The sequence below is a fragment of the Cervus elaphus genome, chromosome 28 (assembly GCF_910594005.1).
Source record: "Cervus elaphus chromosome 28, mCerEla1.1, whole genome shotgun sequence".
NCBI classification, from domain to species: domain Eukaryota; kingdom Metazoa; phylum Chordata; class Mammalia; order Artiodactyla; family Cervidae; genus Cervus; species Cervus elaphus.
The window spans coordinates 25,119,136-25,141,350 of record NC_057842.1 but is presented as its reverse complement, the minus strand read 5'-3'; the positions used below and the strand labels follow the sequence as shown (position 1 = coordinate 25,141,350).

Sequence of the window (22,215 nt, the reverse complement as noted above, 5' to 3'; positions counted from 1 at the left end):
GCACTCGGCTGGCGCCCCCAGCTCGCGCCCCCGCCAGCCCCATCAGACCGGAGGGCGTTCAAGTCATCTCCAAAAGGGAGGCGGGGAGAAGGCCGCAAACAAAGCGGCGGTGGGACCCCCGGACCGGCGCTACTCTCCTGCGTGAGGATGGGGAGGGTCCCGGAGCCGCCCCCCGCCCCCTATCCGCTTGCTCTGCCTTCTCCGCTTGCTCCCCGGCGCTCACCTCCGCACCCGAGATAACTCCCAATCTCACCAGAGTCGCAGCGACTTGCCCGTTCCACCCTGCGGGCGCCGACTCTCCTCGCACCCCAGCCCCTGGCCCAACCTCCGCAGCTGGGAAAAACCAACCTGGGGGGCGGGGAGGGGGGGTGCGGCGGGCCAGGGCTGCCGGAGGAGCTGCTCCGGCTGCGCGGCGAGCCTGGGCTGCGCTCGGTAGGGGGATGTAAGAAAGGAGGCGAGGGGGGAATCTAGACCGCGCGCCTCCTCCTGGTGGAAATTGACAAGAATGTGCCGGAAAAGGTGAGGGAATCCCTTTTTCTCCCCCCCTTCCCTGGCATCCTTTGGTGGTTCCTCATTTTGCATACTGGGTTTTACCTTGGACTGGAGCAAAACCGTTCGTACGTCTCGTGAAATTCGCCCTAATCTGGGCATTTAAAGCGGTAACCAGGTAGATTGAGGCATAACAGAGAAGGAGCATAAAGAAATGAGCTGCAAATGTACAACGGCAGCAGGAAAACGCCCAGCTGCCAGCAAGGGAGTTTCGGAAAGGCTCCCCAGCCAAGTGATGCTTTAGACTGCCAACTTCGGGTTTAGGTGTAAATCCATCCCCACCTGTCCCGCCCCCCCCCCCGCCCCCGCACTTCTCGGAGAGTTACGGAACTTGTGAAGGGAGGGAGCCAACTTGAAGAAGAAGGGAGGGGGGGAAAGATGGGTGGAGAAGAGATTCACTCTTGATTCGTTAGTTTTCCTGCTCCCCAAATTAAAAGCAGAGGGAAGAAAACGGCCGCCAAAGCGTCCTAGAAACAAAAGGCAAATAGCGAGGACGTGAGTCACCCGGAAAGCGGACCCGCCCCCCTCCCCAGACGTGGCAGCCGTGTGTCAGTGCAAGTCAGTGAGCTGGGAGAGCTCGCAGGGTGGGGGTGGGTGGCCGCCCGGAGAACAGAAGTTTGGTAACCCAAGTCTGACGCCGCAGGATGCGCCCGGTAGGCAAGGAGCAGAGAGGCTGGGATTGGGGTAGGAGAAAGGGAATGCTTAATTACAGAGAGGATTTGTTACCCCGGAGAGGTTTGGGGGTCCTGAAAGCTCTATTCTTGTTCTCTCAATGAGTGTCTGTCTCCTTTGTCCCGAAAAAATAATTTCCCTAAACGAGTGAGAAAGTGCTGGTTATTCAAGGTTCTTCATTTTAGAGAGAAAATGACAATTCGAGAAAACAGTTGCAAAAAAGTAGGATCTGGTAATATAAAAAGGATCCAATAAGGAATGCCGAAGTTTGTGCCTATGACATGGCCTGCCTTTAGTGTGAAGGAAAGATCCCAACTCTCAAGTCGCTTCCTGATTACTTTTGTGGGAAAAAATAGACTGCACCGCCCACAGCAAGAAGGGCCCAGGTGAGACCTAGAGGGCGTGAAGACTGCAAAAGCTTTGTGCAAAAAGCCAGTTTAGTTCATTTGCATCCTCAGCACTTTTATCTAAATCTTTTTCCTGTTTTTAAAAGTGCTTTGTAATACGAATGTGAAACATTTTCAAAAAAAGAATCTCAAAAGCTGGAGTCATGTTCTGTATCCTGATGGTGGTGGTGGTTACATAAGTCTAGACATGTGTTAAAATCTACAGAACCTTGTACACTAAATCAGTTTTACTGTATGATAATTTTTAAACAAAATTAGTTACTCATGGGAAAAAAAAATACTAATGCTCTGCCTTGGTATTCTGGTTCTGCTCCTAGAAGAGTAAGAAGATTCTAAATATCTTTAGAATTTAGAAAGATATATTCTCATCTGACCTCACATCAGCTTGGCAATATAGATACCAGTAGTTATTTGTATAATTATTCTGTTTTACAAACGAAAAAACTGGGACTCTGAGCTGAGACTAATTCACACTGACAGTATCTTTTACTTGCCAAACCTCCTGCTGATCACTTTACAGAAATCATCTCATTTGTTCTTCCCATCAGTACTCAGGTAGATTCTCTCAATCCAGTTTTAAAGAGGAGAAAACTGAAGCCGAAATAAATTATATAACTTGTTCTAATGTGTGGTGGAGGTAGAGACTGGGCCCAGATTTGTCTGCTTTTCATGTGTATCTCACATTCCACCTCTAGGCAAAATTGAGGCGTTTGTGCACAGTCCTGCATTGCATCCCTTAGGCAGAACCAAAGCCTCTCCCCTGGTTCGCTTTCTCCTTATTTTCTTCTACCTGCCTGCAGCTGGCAGTTAGTTTGTTACGGCTGCTGAATCAGGACTCAGAAATTTGGGGTCATTTTTAGCTCCACCACTTACTGTGTGTCTTCAGTATACTTCTGTTTCTCAATCTGTAAAATAGGACCAGTAATAAAACATTATGACATTTCCATGAGAATTGAGATAAGATATCTAACATGCTTGGCAAAATTGCCTGTTATTATTGTGTTCTTCTTAATCTTAATTACTCTCCCACTCACCATTTGTTCTGTACCCACCAAATCACTGTAACTATGTTAGCTATAGGAGTCCAAGGATGGATAGTCTAAGGTCTCTTTCAAGTAGAATTGCCAGATTTAGCAAATAAAAATACAGGACACTCAGTTAAATTTGAATTTCAGGTATAAACAATGAATGATTTTTTAGTATGAATATGCTCCATGCAATATTTGGGATGTACTTATGCTTTAAAAAAATCCCTTTTTACCTGAAATTCTAATTTAACTGGGCATCCTATATTTGGTCTGGTAACAAAAGAGTTCATAGCCTGGTGGAAGAAACAGACAGAAATAAAAGCTTTTATTGCAGAACACTGAATGCAGTTTACTGTGAGTATCTTTCCAGTCTCTGTTTGTATATATTTTACTTTTGTTTCTAATATTTTTTATATGAATGGGATCATAGTCTGTGTATTACATTATTCATGATTTTTAAAATTTTAAAACAACTATGTATCGTTCTGTGTCCATACATACAGGTTTACTTTCTTTGTTTTAAAGATTGCAAAATGTAGTGTGGACTGTTGTACCACATTTTTAAACTGCCCTATTGAAAGACAGTAAGATCAGTAACTACTTTCTGAAGAACTCTCCTTCAAGTGAGAAAAGCTTACTCGGATGAGTTCTATTTTGATTGTCTTAAGCATTTAATTATCCGAAATTATCATACTTGCTTAACTCCTGACAGCTTGAAAATTTTTTGTGCGTGATGCTATTTACATGCTCTAAAGCAGGACAGAGAATTTCAAAGCACATTTTCCTCCATTTATTCTTCCCCTCCAAAATAAAAGAAGGATCTGAATGTCCTAATGGAGAGGAACCAATCTAGTGTATTTCATAGGTCACATTGTAGCCTCCAGGAAAATGTCTCTGCACTATTATTTATGCAGCACATTGTTTCTACAGGAACCATTTTTCTTCTAATGACCCAAAGGAAAGTCATTAGTAAATTTTTGAAATATTGCTGCTAAATTCTGGGAAGGCAAAGAACAATGTAGTATTTAAAAAAAAAAAAACAAACCGATGGATGATTATGGTTACCCCAGTGGTAACCAGAAGAGAGAAACCATGTGGTCCAGAATGGACAAACATCAAGATTATTTGAGACTAGTTAATTTTGCAAATTAGCAAAGGAACTGAAAAAGGTGAACACTCTCAAATCTAAAAAATTTCTAAAACAAAATTAAACATTGGTGAACATCAACCACGCATGTTGTAAAACCATGAATCAACACTTAAAACCATAACTATCAACTTGAGAGTCAGTCAGTTTGGGGGGAAAAAGTAACAAGTTTGTGAAAAATATTTTTTAATTATTAATGACTAAAAAGAATTGTAACTCTTCTCATGTGCTGATTTCAAATCATTTGAGAAAGAAATAAGCTTGTTATCTGAGATATATACACTAAATTAAGTAAAAATATCAACTTGGGAATGAGTTGAAAGGACATATTTGTTTCATGAGTCAATACAATGGGAGTTGAAACTGGTGAAAGAAAAATAAAGCAAAGACATTTCAGGATTTATCAGAAATTAATTACTAAAAAAAGAACAAGCTAAAAGGCTGTACTATTAGAAAGATAAAGCTGGATGGAAATATATGATTCTTTAAGAATGGGAAAACATTGAAAGGTAAATACAAATAATTACATAGCAATCTGCAGAACTTTCCAAATAACATTATAGGATTATTCAACTTTAAATATGTTTAATTTTTTAAGACCTTACTGTCTACCTCTACCTATTTGATGTTCTTAGAATACAAAGGTAGATAAGATAAAAATCTCTGCCTTCAGACATCTCACAGTCTAGTGGTGAACACGGGCTACCTACCAGTTACAAAACAGGTTGAGTGAAAAGGTCGGGGTGGACTAGGGAGATTGAAGAAGATTTCTTTGGGGACGTAATACCTGAATTGCATTTTGAATTATTAGTAGGAACTTGCCAGACAGAAGATCGCCAAGTTGGTGGAAAGACTCAGAAAACTTGTTCAGTTCTAGAGATCACATGGGGAAGAGGACAGCACAGCACACATTGGACAGAGTGGTAGGAGGTTGGGTTTGATATATGCTGGGATAGGATTACTGCCCTCTATTCTAAAAAGTTTTATTTCATCCTGTAGAGCTGGGAAGCCTCCAAAGATACTCGGCAGGAGAATGACATGATTAGGTGTGCACTTTACAAAGATCACCTTCGCGATCTATTTGAAGGATAAATTCACAGGCAGAGAGACTAGGGAGACAGAGAAATTGGGAGAGCCAAGTGATAGATATTTAAGAACGAAACCAAAGCAGTGTTGAAAGATTGACAAGGCAGGAACAGTTAGGTAGACCTGTGGTTCTCCAGGGTGACACTGCCCCTAGTGGGCATTTTGGATATTTGTTGGAAGCATTTTCTGGTGGTTATAGTCAATGGGGAGAACTACTGGCGTTTAGCCTGCAGAGGCCAGGGATGTTAGACATCCTGCAATTAAAGGGACCGTATCATACAATGAAAAATTATCCTGCTTCCCACATGACTTTCAAGTATCCATCTAGGCATTCTTTTTTTTTTTTTATACTCACTTTTTATTTTTATTTATTTATTTATTTATTTATTTTTCCCAGTGGGTTTTGTCATACATTGATATGCATCAGCCATGGATTTACATGTATTCCCAATCCCGATCCCCCCTCCCACCTCCCTCTCCACCCGATTCCTCTGGGTCTTCCCAGTGCACCAGGCCGGAGCACTTGTCTCATGCATCCCACCTGGGCTGGTGATCTGTTTCACCATAGATAGTATACATGCTGTTCTTTTGAAATATCCCACCCTCACATTCTCCCACAGAGTTCAAAAGTCTGTTCTGTATTTCTGTGTCTCTTTTTCTGTTTTGCATATAGGGTTATCGTTACCATCTTTCTAAATTCCATATATATGTGTTAGTATGCTGTAATGTTCTTTATCTTTCTGGCTTACTTCACTCTGTATAATGGGCTCCAGCTTCATCCATCTCATTAGGACTGGTTCAAATGAATTCTTTTTAATGGCTGAGTAATATTCCATGGTGTATATGTACCACAGCTTCCTTATCCATTCATCTGCTGATGGGCATCTAGGTTGCTTCCATGTCCTGGCTATTACAAACAGTGCTGCGATGAACATTGGGGTGCACGTGTCTCTTTCAGATCTGGTTTCCTCAGTGTGTATGCCCAGAAGTGGGATTGCTGGGTCTTATGGCAGTTCTATTTCCAGTGTTTTAAGAAATCTCCACACTGTTTTCCATAGCGGCTGTACTAGTTTGCATTCCCACCAACAGTGTAAGAGGGTTCCCTTTTCTCCACACCCTCTCCAGCATTTATTGCTTGTAGACTTTTGGATAGCATCCATCTAGGCATCCTTGTAGGTGAAAAACCTAAACAACCATCTTACATTTAAATTGCAAATACTTATAGAATGGTTTTAACGTACGCTGAATTTTCCAGGAAGGCAGCTACTGTGTTCATCAAAGGAAAAATATATATTGGTTTGTCTGGGATGCAACCAAAATTGTATCTCTGACAGCTGTGTTGCTCATGGTATTTGAATCACTAATACAAATCAACCATATCAGTGTGCATTTGTATTTATTGCATTTACAGTAATTCTTATTTCAAAGTGTCTAATGTAAAGACAAACTGTTTTCACTATTAATTTGAATCTTAGTCTAATTTCTCAAGTCCTAGCCTGGTTATAAGTGTGTGTGTAAGTCACTCAGTTGTGTCTGACTCTGCAACCCCATGAACTGTAGCCCACCAGGCTCCTCTGTCCATGGGATTCTCCAGGCAAGGATACTGGAGTGGGTTGCCATTACCCTCTCCAGGGGATCTTCCTGACCCAGGGATCAAAGGCAGGTCTCCTACATTGTAGGCAGATTCTTTACCTCTATGCCACCTGGGGTGCATATTAATTCTTCATTAGGTCTTATAGTATGGTCATTTATATATTTTACTACCTGTTATTTATTATTTAATTATGCTCTTATTTCTCTTTTATATTTTAGTTAGTATAATATATATTTTTAAAATTTATAAAAAATAAAATTTACGTGAAGGTATGCTTTATATAAAGACTTTATAAAATTCTTGTTTTTAAAAAGGTTGAAAATAGCCCATATAAATACTTGAGGTAGAATCTATAAATCTTGTTGATTTATTCAGCATGGAGGGAAGAATGGAGGTATTTATAATTCTAAAACATGTGACATGATAGCTAGCTTCTATATTTTAAATGATGTCCAAGAGAAATCCTAATAATTCTAGATGGAAGAGTCAAATTTACTGTAAGGAAGCTGAAAAATACCTGGAGTAAAGAATAGAAGATCTGGCTTATTTGTTTGTAATTATTGTCTTTTCAAAAGAAATTGTAATAAATATTTAATTCAGTAGTGTTACCTAATACTCTTTTTCTAATGTAAATTAATTCAACTTTGAAGTTGACATTGAAGATTTTCCATTTCTCTAGTCCTTGCCCAAACTGGGTTCTAAACCAAAACTGGAATTCAGCCCAGCAATGGGAGCAGTTGCAATTGTAGCTACCATCCAAATTTAATTAATTTCAATTAAATTTAATACAGTTCAATAAATGTTTACTAATGTGCCTTTTTGTATGGAATTCACTTTGTCTTCCAAATAGAGCCCTCTCCAAAGTCAGAAATTTTTCTTAAAAATTTTCTAATTCTGGCACATTGATAGGCAGTCTAGTGCATGTCCATGGCAGAGGTTCAGCAGATAGACTTGGGCCAAAGCTTAGATATATGACCCAGGTGTCTTTAATCTATTTTCCAAGTCATATTTGGTGAGCTAAAGGACATAGGTCAATAAGTTGCCTGTAGCACTGCTTGAGATATTCAAAGCCAAAAAGCGAATATTTATCAGATTTGGTTTCGCTCCCCTATACAAAAATCCAGAAGAGAAAACTGAAAATATTGTGTATTTTGGAATAGAAATTTATCACATTAGCTTGGCAGTGAAAAAAATGTTTAACTAGGGAAACAAAATCAAGCCAGCATCAAATCTTATGACCTGAACAATGAGTGGGTGTTATGTGTTTTCTGTAGTTAATAACACATATTTTAATTCATTTAAAATGTTAGAATAAAGGAGTTGGGTGCAAAGTGCATGTCAAAGGATACCTATTTTGAACTTGAACAAAAGCCTGCAGGAGAAATGTGTGACATAAAAAGATACTTGAACCCACTAAGTACTGGTGTGATGACATTTGCAAAGGGGTAATATTCAAAATAGTTTACAACTAGTATGGTACGGTCACTGACCACTAAGTGTTCAATAATCAGACTGGATGCCACCTATCAACAAACAATAGGGCTTTGGTGGTGCAAGCTGCCTGAATACAAGCAATTACATATAAAGGTTTCTGATTCTCTTGGCACCGTCCGCAGTACAAGTAATCACTAAAATTGTTCCGTAACTTCTAAGCTTTACCATAAGGAATTGGAAATCTTCTTTAAGAAAATAACCAGTAGTTATGAATAAATTGAGTTTATTCATTATGTGTTAGATAAGTAATTTTGAAGGGTATAAGTGCTTCTAGGCCCTGTCCTGAGAACTGGGGATGAAATGGTGAATTAAACAGACAAAAGCCCTGTTTTCATGGAAATTATTGTTTCCATCAGTTTACTAAATCAGCTCAAGTGAGAGAAATCTAGTTTCCTTTTTAAATTGAATTAAAATATTTTGTTATTAAATAGAGAAAACACATAAAAACAGAGAATTATATAACAAAAGTTTGTGTGTCAACTACTCAGCTTGACAAATCCTAACATTTGGTTTCTTCTTCAATTTTCTTTTGTAGATAGTTAAAGTGACAAATTGGTAAGTTTTGGTATATGCATACATTCTTGAAACCACCATTCAAGAAAATTAATGAATTCATCACCCTCAAAAGTTTTCTCATGACCTTTTGTGATCTCTCTATCTACATGTCACCCCCACCCCAAGCCATGCCCAGGCAACCACTGATTTGATTTCTGTCACTATAGATTAGTTTGAATTTTCTAGGATTTTATATAAATGGAATCATACAGTATGTGCTCTTTTTTCATCTGGCTTCTTTTCACTCAGCATAATTAATTTATGATTTATACATGTTATGAGTATCAGTAATTCATTTTCATTTCTTTACTAAGTAGTATTCTGTGATATGGATATAGGAAAATTTGTTTATCCCTTTACCTATCAATGGACATTTGGACTTTTTCCAGTTTGGGGCTATCACATATGAAGCTGTGATAAACATTCACATTTGAGTCTGTGGGCATCTACTTTCATTTCTCTTGGGCAAAAAGCAAGAGGTGGAATGATTAGGTCATATGGTAGATTCATTTTTAACTTTATCAGAAATGCCAAACTGAGTTTCTAAAGTGATTATACCATTTTACATTACTTCCCATTAGTGAAGAAGTGTTCACTCTACATTACTGAAGAAGAGTTCCAGTTGCTCCACATCCTTCCAACATTTGATATCATTAGACTTTTAAATCTTAGATATATTAAATTGTGTGTAGTGGTATCTAATTTTGCTTTTAATTTTTCAGTGATGTTGAGCACTTTTTAATGTGTGTATTTGTTACCTGTATTTTCTTTCATGAAGTGTCTGATCAATTCATTTGTCCATTTTTTTACTGAGTCATTTGTCTTCTTACAATTGAGTTTTAAGAGTCCTTTACATATATATTCTAGATACAAGGAAATAATAATAGAGTTCTACTCTTAGATAAACACTGTTGAAACTCCTAATTTAAGGAAATAATAAAGATTCTGCAGTTATCGAAGCAGAATTGGCCCTTGTCAAGAGAATAGAAAGTTAACTGATTTCAGATTTTTTCTGCTGTATTAGATGCTAGAAAAATTTGGAGCTCTATGAATAGACTGAGTTTTAAAAAATAACTTCTTTTTTTGAATATATAATGCATTTAAGTTGTTGAAAATTCAAAAGTGGCAGAAAGGTTATAAAGGGAAAACCTCCTTTCACTCCTGTTCCTTGACTTTCCATTTAACTTCTCCACAGACAACCAGCTTTTATCAGGTTTCTGTATGTATCTTTCCAGTTAGATCTTATGCAAGTGTATGCAAATTCCATTTCACAAATTTCCATTCACAAAGTGAGCACTGCACATTGTTCTGAACCACATTTAACTGAACCATGAGACTCAGAGATTCTACATTATTTGGGTATTAAAGAATTCTTTTATGGGCAGACAATATTCACTGGAGAGTGTAATTAGCTGCCTCACTTGCTGTGTAATAAACCACTGAAACTCATTGAGTAAAAAAAATTGAATAAATCACTGAAAACTCAGTGGCTTAAAACAATTCTTTATAAGCATAGCTTATGCATCTGTATGTTGGCTGAGGCTTAGGTGGTTTGGCTTGGACTTGGTTGGCAAACTTGGCTAAGCTGTGCTGGCTCACTCTTCTGCAAATTGATTGGTGGGCTCTATTTTAGGTTGGGCTTGACTGAAACACCTTATTTGAAGACAGTTCTGCTCCAAATGGCTGTTACGTTCTTCCCAAGACCAGTGGAATAGCAGCCGAGGCAGTAGAAGCACAAGAGCGGGCAAGCCTGATCCATGCCTTTTAAGATGCTGCGTCCATCACATCTGTCACTATGCTGTCAGCCAAGGCACAGCACATGCTAAAGCTGAGGTACCACAATTTATTTCAACAACCTCCTATTAAGAGATTATTAGCTTTTTGCTATTATAAGCAATGCAGCGATGACTAAGTACACATGTCATCTTTCGTATATACTAATATCTCTTTGAATAAATGCTGAGAAGTGAACTTTGAAATTAAAAGATGGGCTTTTGTAATGTTGATAGGTATTGGGAAGCACTGTTTAGAGATTATCGTAACTGTATATTCCCATCAACAATATTGGGGCTATGTTATTATTTTTTATTTTTACCAATCTTGCACATGAAAATGTTATTTTTGCATAGCTCTAATTTGTTTTCTTTAATTGTAAGTGAGGTTGATAATCTTCATATGTTTAAAAACAATTTATATTTCCTCCTGTTCATATCTTTTGCCCATTTAGTTCCAATGGCTTTTTTAATTTTTCTCAATTGATTAATATATCTTAAAGAAACTAATACTTATTAAATTAGGGCACTCATACCCCCCCCCAAAAAGCTCCTGTAGAACCACAGTCTAACCAGTTCACCAGGGAGTCAGTGAAAGAGAGAGCTAAGAAAAGCCCTCTTGAAGTCAAAACAAATCTTAGAGATGGCTTCAAAAACTACTCCTCCTTGCATTTAATTGTTAATTTAATGTCTTACCTCAGGCTGCCAATGCCATAAAGTCATAGTGAAATGCCATAAACTGAGTTAAACATTTTTTTCTCACAGTTCTGGAGCCTGGAAAGTCCCAAGTCTAGGTCTTGGCAGGGTGGGTTACAGTCTGGGGCCTCTTATCTTGGCTTGTAGGCAGCCACCACCTTGCCTGCTGCTCATAGAGCCTCTGTGTGTACGGCCAAGAGATGGCGCTCTGGCGTTTCCCCTTCCCCTGGTAAGAACTCTAACCCCATGGGAGCCTCCCCTTAACGACTCCATCTCAACCCAATTACCTCCAGCAGCCTCGCCTTCTAACACAAGCACTTTGCGCTTCAACATACGAGTCAGGGGGTGGGTGGATGGAGCCACACAAGAGTCAATCTATTTTAAACTTAACTTTTTCAATAAACAAAATAATTCATTCTAGTTATAAGATGGTATAAATGAATATGTCTTCTTATTTCTTTCCTTAACTAATTTAAAACACAGTTGTATATTTTGCTTGTAATTGTACTGTTGGACCAGAACATATAGAAATGTAATATATTTGACAATAACAACACCAAGAAGGTAGATGAGACCAAAGCTGTGTTGTGCTAAGGAAATGACCCCTGATGGTAACTTGAATCCTTAGAACATACATGCTGCTGCTGCTGCTAAGTCACTTCAGTCGTGTCCGACTCTGTGCGACCCCGTAGACGGCAGCCCACCAGACTCCCCAGTCCCTGGGATTCTCCAGGCAAGAACACAAATAGGGAACCAAAATCAGTAAACAGAAAGGTTACTCTAACAAACTCTATATATAAACTTGTTCCCATCTTTTCTCAGCCTGTTTAGTACATATAAAATTATATAAGATAGTACTATTGGTAGATTAATAGCATATATACATGTGACATGTATAACAGGGATAGTGGGAAAGGGGAAAGAGAGAATGACACTGCCTGGAAGTAATGTTTCTATATCACATTGTAGTTAAGTTTGTTTAAATCTGAAATAGATTCTGATAATATGTACATAGTAACCCCTAGAGCAATCACTAACAAAATAAGTTTTAAAATAGTGAAAAAGTAATCACAGTAATTAAAGTACTACTCTAGAAAATATTCACTTAATTCAAAATAGAGCAGTAGAGGGAACAGAAACAAAAAGACATTAGTTCAGTTCAGTTCAGTTCACTTGCTCAGTCATGTCCAAGTCTTAGCAACCCCATGGACTACAGCACGCCAGGCCTCCCTGTCCATCACCAACTCCCGGAGTTTACTCAAATTCATGTCCACTGAGTCAGTGATGCCATCCAACCATCTCATCCTCTGTTGTCCCTTTCTCCTCCCGCCTTCAGTCTTTCCCAGCATCAGGGTCTTTTCCAATGAGTCAGTTCTTCACGTCAGGTGGCCAAAGTATTGGAATTTCAGCTTCAACATCAGTCCTTCCAATGAATATTCAGGACTAATTTCCTTTAGGATTGACTGGTTGGATCTCCTTGCAGTCCAAGGGACTCTCAAGAGTCTTCTCCAACACCACAGTTCAAAAGCATCAATTCTTCGGTGCTCAGCTTTCTTTATAGTCCAGCTCTCACATCCATACATGACTACTGGAAAAAACATAGCCTTGACTAGATGGACGTTAGACAGTCATTACATTAGCCAGTAGAAAATAAAAATTTGAATGACAGACATAAATCCAGCTATATCAATAATAATATTAAATGCAAATGGGTTAAATAATCCAATCAATAGGCAGAAATTGTCAAATTGGATAAGAAACATGATCCAACTATTTACTGTCTACAGAAGAAGCTTCTTAGGTTCAAAGATACAAATAGATTGAAAGTAAAAGAATGGAAAAAGATAAAATCATGCAAACATCAACCAAGGAAAGCTAGAATGACTACAATAATATGAACTATAATAGACTTTAAATGAAAAGAAAATGATACTAGAGATAAAGTGGGCAATTTATAATGAAAGAGTCAAACTATCAGAATGTTATAATAACTATAGACCTATATGCCCACAACATCAGAGCTCTGAAATACATGAAATAAAAACAAAGAGAAATGTAAGGAAAAATAGACAATTTGGCAAAAACAGTTCATGAGTTCACTACCTTCCCCCATAATGGATAGAACATCAAAGTAGACAATCAACAAAGTAAATGGAAACCTTCAACATTATATGCAAAACAGTCTGATGGACATCTATAGAAAATTCCATCCAACAACATCAGGATACACATTTGTCTGAGTATATGCTCAGGGTAGACTATATGCTAGGCTGTAAAAAAATCCTCAATAAATTTAAAGGGATTGAAATTATAGAAAGTATTTCTCTGATCACAGTGGAAATTAGAAATTAATAACAGAAAGAAATTTGGGATATTCACAAATAATGAGGAATTTAACCAGTACACTACTATATAACCAATGGGTCAAAGAGGAAGTCAAAAGAAAAATTAGAAAATATTTTAGGATGAATGATTGAAAATGAAAATATAATATACTAAAATGTACGAGATGTAATTTAAGCAATTCTCATATGCATGCGTGTTAGTCACTCAGTTCTGTCAAACTCTTTGCGACCCCATGGGCTGTAGCCCACCAGGTTCCCCTGTCTGTGGAGTTCTCCAGGCAAGAATACTGGAGTGGGTTGCCATTCCCTTCTCCAAGTATCTTCCCAGCCCAGGGGTTGAACCCACGTCTGCATTGCAGGTGGATACTTTACCACCTGAGTTACCAGGGAAGCTAAGAAATTCTTAGGGAGAGATTTATAGCTGTAAACACCTACTTATGATCACATTCAGTTCAGTTCAGTCACTCAGTCGTGTCCGACTCTTTGCGACCCCATGAACCGCGGCATGCCAGGCCTCCCTGTCCATCACCAACTCCTGGACTCCACCCAGACCCATGTCCATTGAGTCGGTGATGCCATCCAACCATCTCATCCTCTGTCGTCCCCTTCTCCTCCTGCCCTCAATCTTTCCCAGCATCAGGGTCTTTTCCAATGAGTCAGCTCTTCGCATCAGGTGGCCAAAGTATTGGAGTTTCAGCTTTAGCATCAGTCCTTCCAGTGAACACCCAGGACTGATCTCCTTCAGGATGGACTGGTTGGATCTCCTTGCAGTCCAAGGGACTCTCAAGAGTCTTCTCCAACACCACAGTTCAAAAGCATCAATTCTCAAGTGCTCAGTTTTCTTTATAGTCCAATTCTCACATCCATACATGACCACTGGAAAAACCATAGCCTTGACTGGACAGACCTTTGTTGACAAAGTAATGTCTCTGCTTTTTAATATGCTATCTAGGTTGGTCATAACTTTCCTTCTAAGGAGTAAGCGTCTTTTAATTTCATGGCTGCAGTCGCCATCTGCAGTGATTTTGGAGCCCAGAAAAATAAAGTCACATTACTTCATGGCAAATAGATGGAGAAACAATGGAAACAGTGACAGATTTTATTTTCTTGGGCTCCAAAATTACTGTAGATGGTAACTGCAGCCATGAAATTAAAAGACACTTGCTCCTTGGAAGAAAAGCTATGACAAACCTAGGCAGCATATTAGAAAGCAGAGACATCACTTTAACAAAGGTCTGCATAGTCAAAGCTATGGTTCTTCCAGTAGTCATGTATGGATGAGAGTTGGACCATAAAGGTGGCTGAGCACCGAAGAAGTTATGCTTTTGAACTGTGGTGTTGGAGAAGACTCTTGAGACTCCCTTGGACTACAAGGAGATCCCACTAGTCAATCCTGAAGGAAATCAACCTTGCATATTCATTGGAAGGACTGATGACTAAGCTGAAGTTCCAATACGTTGGTCACCTGATATGAAGAGCAGATTCACTGGAAAAGACCCTGATGCTGGGAAAGATTGAGGGCAGGAGGAGAAGGGGACAACAGAGGATGAGATGGTTGGGTGGCATCACTGACTTGATGGACATGAGTTTGATCAAACTCCAGGAGATAGTGAAGGACAGGGAAGCCTGGCATGCTGCAGTTCATGGGTTCACAAAGAGTCAGATACAACTTAGCAACTGAACAGCAAACACGGGCATGGGGGAAGAAAAGGAAACAATCTCAAACAATGATTAAACATTTCACTTAAGATACTGGGAGGACTTCTGCAGTGGCCCAGTGGCTAAGACATTGTTCTCCCAATGCAGGGAGCCTAGGTTTGATCCCTGGTCAGAGAATGCCACAACTAAGACCTGGCACAGCCAATTAAATAAAAATAAATATCTTTTTAAAAGATACTGGAAAAAAAGGATCAAATTAAACCCAAAGCAAGGATAAGGAAGGAATAATAATAATTAGAACTGAAATAAATGAAATGGATAAAATAATTTAAAAAATCAACAAAAGCTAAAGTAAGTTCTTCAAGGTCAACAAAATTGTTAAAACTTTAAACTAAAAAGACTCCAATTACTAAAATCAGGATTGAAAGAGAGCACACTATCATCAGCCTTACAAAAATAAAAAGAATTATGAAAGAATGCTATGAATAAGAGTGTACCAATAAAAGTGGTAATTTAAATGAATGGAAAATTTTCTAGAAAGACACGTTACTAAAACTGCCTCAAAAAGAAATAGAAAATCTGAATAGACTTCTAACATGTAAAGAGTCTTGGTTAATAATCAAAAAACTTTTCACAAGGGAAGCCAATGACCAGGCAACATCACAGGTAATTTATACCAAACACTTAAATAAGAATTCTAATTTTTCATAAATTTTTCCAAAAATAGAAAAGAAGGTAACATTTCTTTTTTATTGAAGTGTTGTTGATTTGCAATGTTGTGTTAAGTGCACAGTAAAGTGATTCAGTTATATATATGTACACATACATACACACACACACACACACACACACACACACATACTCTTTTTTCAGATTCTTTTCCGTTATAGATTATAAGATGTTGAATATAGTTCCCTGTGCTATATAGTAGGTCCTTGCTGTTTGTTTACCTTATATTTAGTAGTATGTATTGTTAACCCTATATTCTTAATTTATCTTCCCCCTGCACCTTTCCCCTTTGGTAAGCCCAAGTTTGTTTTCTATAACTGTTAGTCTGTTTCTATTTTGAAAATAAGTTCATTTGTATCATTGTTTTTGATTCCACCTATAAGTGGTGTATGATACCTGTCTTTCTCTGTGTGACTTCACTTGGTACGGCAATCTCTAGGTCCATCCATGTTGTGGCAGATAGCATTATTTCATTATTTTTTATGGCTGAGTAATATTCTGTTATATATACCACATTATTTTTATCCATTTATCTGCTGATGGACATGGGTTGCTTCCACATCGTGACTATTGCAAATAGTGCTGCATTGAACATTGGGGTGCTTGTGTCTTTTCAAGGAAGAGTTTTCTTTAGACATATGCCCAGGATTGAGATTGCAGGATCATATGATTAGGGATTATATTTTTAAGGAACCTCCATACTATTCTCCAAAGTGGCTGCATCAAGTCACATTCCCACCAACCGTGCAGGAGGAAATCCTTATACATTGTTAGGCGGGAATGAGAATTGGTGCAGCCATTATGGAAAACAATATGGAGGTCCCTCAAAAAAATTAAAATTAAAAATTTAAAAAATTAAAATTAAAAATTAAAGTGATCCCACTATTCTGCTTTTTCATATATAGTTGAAGACAATGAAATCAGTATCTCAAAGAGATTTCTGCACTCCTATGATCATTGCAGCATTATTCACAAGTGGCCAAGATGTGAACAGTCTAACTATATAATATAAATATATAAATCAGCATATAAATAAATAGAATGTGGTATATGTACACAAGGGACTATTATTTGCCATAAAATAAAAGGAAATTCTGCCATTTGTGACAACATAGATAAACGTGGGAGAGCATATGCTAAGTGAAATAAGTGAGACAGAAAAAGACAAATACTACATGGTATTGCTTATATATGGAATAAAACAGTTTTTATTTCATAGACCCAGAGAGTAGAATGTTGGTTGCCAGGGTCTGAGAGTGGTGGAAATGAGATGCTATTCAAAGGGTACAAACTTACTGTTATAAGATGAATACATTATGAGGATCACAGCATGGTGAGTATGTGAATAGATCTTATAGAGCACACACAAAAAAAGTAATTATGTGAATTGATGGATGTGTTAATTAACTTGATTGTGGTAGTGATTTCATGACATACATATACATTCATCACATCATATACTTTAAATACATATAATTTTATACCTCAATTATATCTCAATAAAGCTAGTGGGCAAATCTACAAAACATCACTGAAGTAACTTAAGGAGATCCAAATAAGAGGATAGAAATCCCTTGCTCATAAAACTTAATAGTAAGATGACAGTATTCTACAGATTGATCTAAACATTCAAAACAGTCCTTATTAAATTCTCATTTGAGATTTTTACAAACATTGACCAGTTCAGTTCAGTCGCTCAGTGGTGTCCGACTCTTTGCGACTCCATGAATCGCAGCACGCCACGCCTCCCTGTCCATCACCAACTCCCGGAGTTTACCCAAACTCATGTCCATTGAGTCGGTGATGCCATCTAACCATTTCATCCTCTGTTGTCCTCTTCTCCTCCTGCCCTCAATCTTTCCCAGCATCAGGGTCTTTTCAAATGAGTCAGCCCTTTGCATCAGGTGGCCAAAGTATTGGAGAATGGGAAAAAACATATATAAATCATATGTCTGATAACAGATTTCTATCCAGAATATGCAAGGAACTCTTACAACTCAGCAACAAAAAGACAGACCTGCTTTTTAAATGGGCAAAATATCTGAATTGACATTCCTCCAAAGAAGGTATACGGATAGCCAATAAGACCTTGAGAAGAGGCTCAATATCATTGCCTACTAGGAAAATGCAAGATAAAACCACAGTGAGATAATGCTTCAAGCCCGCTAGGATGACTATCATCAGAAAGACAAGTAATGACAAGCGTTGGTGAGGATTTAGAGAAACCGGAGTCCTTGGACACTGCTGGTGGGAACGTTAAATGCAGCTGCTGTGGGAAACAGCTTGACAGCTCCTCAGATTGTTAGTAAAGGTTATCATGTGACTCAGCAATTGCACCCCTAGGTAAATATCCAAGAGAACGGAATACATACGTCCCCATGAAAACTCGTAAATGAATGTTCATAGCAGCGTTAGGCATATGAGCCAAAAAGTGTTTTCACACTTTGAACAATGTGTGGACATTGTTCCCAAATCTTTAACAACCGGTAAATTATAAACAAATATTGTAGTAGTGTGAAAAGTGAAATATTTCTTTATAATAATGCCAATATTTTCATGGTATATTATTTGACAATAAAAATGTCAATAAATGATATGTTATTTGACAATAACAATGAAATACTAATACATGCTATAACATGAATGAATCATAAGTATCTTGCTATGTAAAAAAGGCAGTCAGGAGGGGTCACATATTGTATGATGCCGTTTTTATGAAATATCAAGTGTAGGCAAATCTATAGAGACAGAAAGTAGATGAGTGGTTGCCCAAGGCTGGAACTGGTAGTGGGGGAAATAGGGAGTGTCTGCTAATGGATATGGATTCCTTTGGGGAAGTGATGGAAATGTTCTAAAATTGATTTGATTTTGGTGATGGCTTCATAACTCTGTGAGTATCCCAGAAAAATTAATTTTGTATTTTAAATAGATTAATTATTTAGTATGTAAATTATATCTCAAAACTGTTAAAATAATAGCAAAATGTTTTAATTAGAAAGAAACACCATTGGACAAGTAAGTTTTGGACGTAATAATGACCATAAATAAGAGAGTCCTGGGAGAAATTTGTGGAAGTGTTAAACTTCCAGTCTCACAGATTAAAGAATTCGATGTGAATATGGGTGGATCTGGAAGAACCAAAGACATTCCATATAAAGAGTAGAAATACATGTACAAAACTCAGTACTTCCAGTCTGTCTGTTTTCTAACTCGCTCTTCACTCTATCACAGGTGAGGTCTTTCTAAAGGTAAAATTCTGAGCAGTTCATTCCCTGCTCAGTGCCCTAATGGTAACTGCTTACCTCCAGAGTAAGATAATGGACCTTTAGTATAATACTGACGGCCTCTCACACCACTTGCCTGAAACTACTCCTTGTATTCCATTCTCTTGCAATACCATTCAGTTTATGGTTACCTAAACCTGTCATATTTTTTTTCTTTCTATTTTCTGAGCATTCAACACTCTACTCAGAGGACTTTCCATACATACATTTTCTATGCCTGCCTGGTAAACTCAGATTTATTCTCTCATACTTGGCTTAACACCAGCTTCTTCTTGAAACATGTTGGCCTCAAAGAGCATGTACTGACCCCTCCTCTGCAATACCCATGCAAGTTATGACTCCTCATGTATGATAATTATTTGTTTACATGGTTGACTTTAACATCAGACTATAGTCCTTCTTTCTTTGTATCTTCATTGTCAAGGAAAGCACTTATTGAAGGACTGGATGGATGGATGGATAAATTACAAACTAATTACAAGTTTTCAGTCATCTACTTTATTTTATTTTTCAATCATCTACTTTAATCTTAGTGTAGTACCTAAATGATCAAGTACCTAAATGATCAACCTGATGGCTTCCTAACTAATAGGAATTTTAGAATAATTTTTTTTAATTTTTCAGAAAAAGCTTTAGAGATTATATAACATCACTTTTCATGCAAACTGATCTTTCTCTTACTCTTTTTCCTAAAGGAAAAAAGTACTTCGTGGGGGAAAAAAATGTTAAAAAATAATAATAGACTTCCCATGATATACATTCACTATTGCAATATTCATTGTATCAAACAATAGAATTTAGCTTGATACTTCCATATTTGGGTGTTAGGAGAAGTTTTTTTTAAATAATTTTGTTTATTTATTTATTTTTGGCTGTGCTGGGTCTTCATTGCTTTGCGTGGGCTTTCTCTAGTTGCAGTGAGTGGGGGTGGCTATTCCTCCCTGCAGAGTGCAGGCTTCTCTTTGCAATGCTCCTCTTGAAGCAGAGCACAGGCTCTAGGCATGCAGGCTTCAGTAACTGTAGCTTACAGGCTCTAGGGAACAGACTCCGTATTTGTGGTACCCTGGACTTAGCTGCTTTGCAGCGTGTGGGATCTGCCCAAACCAGGGATCGAACCTATGTCCTCTGCATTGGCAGGCGGATTCTTATCCACTGCACCACCAGGGAAGTCATTTATCAGGTTCACATAAACAAAATATATAAAATTGTAATTATATATAATTAAATAAAATATAACTATGCATGAAAGTAAAAGTGTAAGTTGCTCAGTCGTGTCCAACTCTTTCTGACCTCATGGACTATAGCCCACCAGGCTCCTCTGTCCATGGAATTCTCCAGACAGGAATATACTGGACTGGGTTGCCATTCCCTTCTCTAGGGGATCTTCCTGACCCAAGGATTGAACCCGGGTCTCCTGCATTGCAGGTGGACTCCTTACCATCTGAGCCAGGATTTTCTCCCATAACCATGTATAATAATATGTAAATACTAATTTGGAGATTGTGACTGAACTGTGTTTTCAAAGAGCTGTCTAATACATGCTCTATGTGGACAATGCAAAGAATAGATGTTATCACAGGCAATTCATTATAACTTTTTTTTTCAGTCTTTGGACAGAATGAAAAGATATACTTAGTGATCACAAGTTGTACCCAATATGAAAAGTACAGAGTTCCTACTTATCTGAGCATGAAATATTTACTTTAATTCTCAATAGTTTTGCTGAACTTGGTTTTCTATTAAAATATCTGTTATAGACTCTTTCAATTGCATAATTTTACTAAAAATTGACTTTTGGTTAAGAAAAAAGACACCTAACAGTTCTATTTTATGATAAAATCTTTGTTGAGAAAGATGTTTTCGTGCTCAAGAAAACTCAACAATAGTTTTGTCAATACAAATATTGCACAATTTTTGTTTCCAGTGTTCCTTTTGTATACCTAAAAGTTTGTGGCTTAAAAGCAGACCACATGATGTTAGATTTTTTTATAATTAAGAATTAAAGAAGGGCTTTGCTTTTCCTCTTGAGAGCATTTTTAGAGACCAGTGCAGTTATCACTGAGTTAAAGGCCCATCTGGGACCCGTCTGTCTTTTCTAAGCCCATGTCTGCTTATTATTAAACTTCAACTAGCAGGCTGGCAAGTGGGGCCAGCAAGTAGGCCACATTTAATGAAATTTCCAGGACATTTGGGCTAAGCTTAGCTAGTAATATTACCATAAGAAATAATAAATTGCTTGGTGCAGAAATAATTTTTCTATCTTAGAATTTTCACAGCCCATGGTATTTTTTTTTATGGATTTTATCACTTTCCACCCTGCTTTATGGTTGCTTACATGCAATGCTCACTCCTTCTAATGTATTGTAAGCAAGAGACTGACTTTCACTCACCTTTTTATAACTCATACTACTTTTTACAGAGATTTAGCGTTTAGGAGTTACCTAATCAATGTTATTAGAATGTCAGATTATTCAATTAGTTTCTCTTAAATTCAAGTATAGAATTGTGACAATGCCAAAAATGTGTTTAGCGAAAATTTTAGTTTCACCGTGATTATAAACATCATGACATAATATTGAAACATGTCCTGTAGATCAACACACATGGAAATAAGGTATCATCGTCTTCCTCTAGTTCGTTTTCTTGAATAGTCAGCAGCTCCCTACAATACTTCTTGTAAGAGAGCTCCTTGATGTTTCAGCGCCCTCCAGAGGTCTCCAGAATATTCTGACACTTGTCCTTGGAGAGTATGCAGAAACCCACAGTTTTGCATTGGAAACACAAAGGCTGCTGGAGCCTGCAACACCTAGCAAGCTCCCACGAGATATCCAAGATGATCTTCTCAATGTGGGAAGAAAATACTGCATGTGTGCTAAGTCGCTTCAGTCGTGTCCAGCTCTCTGTGACCCCATGGACTGCAGCCTGCCAGGCTCTTCTGTCCGTGGGACTCTCCAGGCAGGAATACTAGAGTGGGTTGCCATGCCCTCCTTCAGGGAATCTTCCCAATCCAGGGATCGAACCTGCGTCTCTTTATGCCTCCTGCAGTGCAGGTGGGTTCTTTACCACTGACACCACCTGGGAAGCCCCAAAATGTTAAAGAAGTTATACTTTACTGCTAATGTTTAATACATGGATTGCCAAAATATGGTACTGAATACATCCTGAGGAAAGAAAGGAAGAAACAGTTGCTGGTGCCCT

At 38.0% G+C, this 22,215-nt stretch overlaps 1 long non-coding RNA gene across 1 annotated transcript in view; it reads left to right on the top strand.

The window, feature by feature from the left end:
• The first annotated feature begins 8 nt into the window (after positions 1-8).
• LOC122685618 overlaps positions 9-22,215 on the top strand; it is a 62,849-nt gene continuing 40,642 nt past the window's right edge. Inside the window, exons 1-2 of the long non-coding RNA XR_006338481.1 lie at positions 9-141; positions 10,166-10,365. This is a non-coding gene — a long non-coding RNA (uncharacterized LOC122685618). The remainder of the gene's footprint in view (positions 142-10,165; positions 10,366-22,215) is intronic.